The sequence below is a fragment of the Sciurus vulgaris genome (assembly GCF_902686455.1).
Source record: "Sciurus vulgaris genome assembly, chromosome: 14".
Lineage (NCBI taxonomy): Eukaryota > Metazoa > Chordata > Mammalia > Rodentia > Sciuridae > Sciurus > Sciurus vulgaris.
In genome coordinates, this window is record NC_136475.1 from 89380234 (window position 1) to 89384315 (window position 4082).

General features: G+C 39.8%; 1 pseudogene across 1 annotated transcript; it reads left to right on the forward strand.

Annotated features, from left to right (window-relative positions):
• The first annotated feature begins 388 nt into the window (after positions 1 to 388).
• LOC306643701 (general transcription factor IIE subunit 1-like) lies at positions 389 to 3043 on the forward strand (annotated as a pseudogene). The gene is made up of 2 exons: positions 389 to 439; positions 2161 to 3043. The product of its transcript is annotated as a general transcription factor IIE subunit 1-like (transcript).
• Positions 3044 to 4082: the final 1039 nt, after the last annotated feature.

The window sequence follows — 4082 nt, forward strand, 5'->3', positions numbered from 1 at the left end:
TGTGGTCAGTTCTGCTGGCTGTGCAGGTGTTGTGCAGACCCTGCTCCTACTGCTCTGGTGCTGATTCGTCATTCCCACATACTGTTGTAGACCTATCTCATGGAGGGTGATAGAAGTTTCTCTTCTGTGGGAGGGAGGGTGTCTGTAGATATATATAACAATTGAAAGGAGAATGCAGAGACTAGATGTTGCCTAAGAGCAGAGTTCTTTTCTTTAAAAAGAATTTGCAGTAGATCAAGTTCTTCTTAAATTATTTTTCCCTCAGATTAGGAAGAATTCTTATTTTAAGGCATTGTGTTAAAATTCTCTAGGTAAATAAAGACAATAATATGTGAGAGTGTATGTGTGTGTGTGCAGGTAGAGAAAGAAAGAAGCTGGTGTTAATATAATGGTTCATTTGGTTATGAAGACTGGCAAGTCCAATGCTTGCAAGTTCAAGGTGAAGGTCAAGGCTACACACCAAGAAGATAGCCAGGGTTATATATAAAGTCCAAACACGGTCGTCTTCTAAATTCACTTGCTCAGGAAAGGTCAGTCTTTTTGTTCTGTCTGGGTCTTCCACTGATTGAATGAGGTGTACTAGATTATGAAAGGTAAGCTGCTTTACTCAAAGCCAACTGAATCATATGCTAATCTCATCCAAAAACATTCTCATGCAAACAGACAGAAGAATGTTTGACTATGTATCTGGAACCATGGTCCAGTTAATTTAACTGAATACACAAAATTACTGTCATAAACATTTAGGTTAAAAATTACAGATATGTTACAATAGAGTTAAAATTTTTGGTTGATTTTTGTCATACATCTAATACATAATTTTTCAAATACTATTCATTCATGTTGCATATCACCACATATATGTCTCTAGGACAATGGCAGCAACATTGAGGATTTTTTATACCAATGGTGAAGAGAATAAGAATATAGGGGCATCAGGATACTTTGCTGTGACTTGAGTGTACAATTACATGGGGAATACCATACTCCCATCTGGCCCTCATATCCTTCAGCTATAAAAGAAAGCACAGTTGTGCCTTATGCCTGAGCCAGCTTCCAGTTCTGACAGCCTCTGGCTGTACTTACATTACAGTGACAACAGAAAAGCCCACCAGAGAAAATAGTGGGATATGGGGCATCTGATAGAAGACAGAGTATCTAATGAGTAGGAGACCAGGGTGTTCAAATCTGTGCATCAAATTGACTGCACCATGGTACCCAGATATTGGATCAACTGTTATTCTGGACATTTCAGTAATGGTACTTTTGAATGAGATTTATGCTTTTATCTGTGAACTTCAAATACAGCAGATTTCCCCTCATAATATGGAAGGGCCTCATTCAATCAATTGAGGGCATGAATAGAAAAAAAATAAATAAAAGCTGGTTTCCCCTAATGTAAGGAAATTCTGCCAGATGACAGCTTTGTGATTTCATGTGTAGGACTAGACCTCCCTGAATCTCACCCTGTTAATCTCCCCAATCTGATTTAAGACTCACCAAATCTCAACAGTTACATGACATTAAAATAAATTAAAATTAAAGTAAATTAAAATAAATTTATTATTATATAGAATAGATATTATGTTGGTTGTGAGACAGTAATCTTGTCTCAAAACTATTGAGATCGAGACAATATGAAAACTATTCACTAAGGTAGGCTAGAGAATAATAGTGATATAATGTGAAATAATAATGACATTATCTTGATTTCAGTAAGAACATGAGTCTTAGAAGTCATGAGCCCCAATCAGGTCTTGGAGCATTTACCTACAGACCTAGTTTTGTCTTAACCTCTCCAAACCCTGACCAAGGAGAAACTCCAAGGGAGCATGGCGGACTTAAAACCAACTGTGGGGGACTGGGGATAGCTCAGTTGGTAGAGTGCTTGCCTCGCAAGCACAAGGCCCTGGGTTCAATCCCCAGCACCACAAAAATAAAAACAACTGTGGTGAAACATCAATCTACTTGAACTGAGGGACTTTTTACAAAATAACTGGCACACATTCTTCAAAAGTATCAAAGTCCAGGAAAAAAAAAAAAAAAGAAAAAACAGAAAAAGGAAAATAAAGAAACATAAAAAAATGTAAGTTTTTCTTTGTGGCACAAGTGGTGTGGGCTTGTTTAAGCCGGTAGTTGAGGTGCTGAGGGAGGCTGTAGGAAGAATGTTCGAGGATTCACATCAGAACTTTTTGCTGTACTTTTTGCCATACAAAGGAAGACGAGGATGAATCAGCAATGCCCCAGAAAGATGCACGCACACTTTTGACAAGGTTTAATGAACAAATGGAGCCCATTCATGAATTGCTTCTGGAGATAGAGGATGTGAACTTGGCTTATGAAATACTTGAGCCAGAACCCCTGGAAATCCCAGCCCTGAAACAAAGCAAAGACCGTTCAGCAACTCCTGCTGGAGCTGCTGGATTGTCAGGTGTCAGGAGGTCCGCCAAAAAGCATGGACCTCCAAAGGCCCTCCTATGAGAACTGACCCACTCCAAATGTTGTCTTTTAAGTGGAAGATTAAAATGATGTCCATCGCAGGTCACTGGAGGGTAAATCTGCCAAGGAGGACCCATTCGGTTGAGAGAGAGCACTGTTCAAGGCATGTAGGTCTGAAGAGACGAAGAAAGGTGGCATGGATACGGATGCGTTTCAGGAGCTTGAGGAAGGCTGTGCAGGGTCTGATGATAATGAGAAGGTCATGCGAGCACTCCACATTCATGAGAGGAAGACTCCCTCGGCCACAGCTGGCTCAGTGGGGCAGCTGCTCCTGTGACTACTGCCAATGGCAGTGACTAGGAGTAAAACAAGTGAGTCTGACGATGACTCTCCAGCCCGTCAGTCAGCTGCTATGCCTGCACATCTGGGGGAAGATGATGAGTTTGAGGAAGTAGCAGATGACCCCATTGTCATGGTGACTGGCCATCCATTTTCATACAGTGACGTGAGCCAGCAGCCAGAGCTGGTGGCCCAGATGACATCAGAAGAGAAGGAAGCATATATAGCAATGGAACAGGGCATGTTTGAGGACCTATTTGAGTGACCTTTCTCCACCTTTTCCTCCTTTCTGTAAGGCTCACTTCAAAAAGAAATTCCCCACCCTTGAAGAACAGTATTTAAGAGTCTTTCTGGCTCTATTGATGTTAAGCACCTGTTAACATGGCACAAAGAATAATGGGAGAGAAAGTTCGATTTTTATGCCAGAAACTTCCCAGAAAGGTAGGTTGGCTATAAGCATTCCCTTCTCTGTTATTACTACAGTATCAATATTTTACTACATTTCCTTCTCTTAATTTTTTCCTTTCCTTGGAAAGACATTTTTCTCCCTTTTGAAATGAGTGAGGAAAGCTCATAAGGTAAATTCTTCTTACCTGCCTACAGAAGCCCACTACAATAAACTTCAGTAATTCACTTGTGATATCGTTTTATCTATTCTGACCCAATATTCCAAACAATTCCTTTTATTGCTGCCAACCAGAGCAGCTTGCTAAAAGGCAAACCACTTATGAGGGGAAACATCCCCAAACTTCTTATTTTCCCCCAAATAAGGTTGGGGTCAAGATGTAAGGAGAGATGAGAGCAAAAAAGGGAAGGATATGCTTGAATCTTGTTAATTAATGTCTAATCTGGAATTCATGTCTTTAGACTTGACCATCTGGTAGATTCTGTTTTGCTTAATGCCTTTTGGTTTGGACAATAGAATACAGTATCCTTATTAAAACCTTGTGAAGAAATTGGAAGAACACAGAAAAGGACAAAAAGTTCATACAAAGTGTTAAAGAGCAAAGGGTATTGGGAAGAGTGTCTTAGAACTGCCTGAGTTTGTTCTGATTGAAAAACTCTTTATACAAACTTGAGTTTGGTCCCGTTTTTTTCCTTCTATATGACTCTTGCCACTGCTACAAGTTAAGGAGATCGTTCCCTTAGGAAAAAGCATGGAATAATTTATTATACTCACACACTCTCTCCCTCTTTCTCAATATTGTTGAAGGCTTTATTTGTCCCAATTTTGATTTTTGTCAGACATGGTATTTTAGAGTGCATTCAATATGTTGTTGAGCATTAGAACCTTAAGGAACATA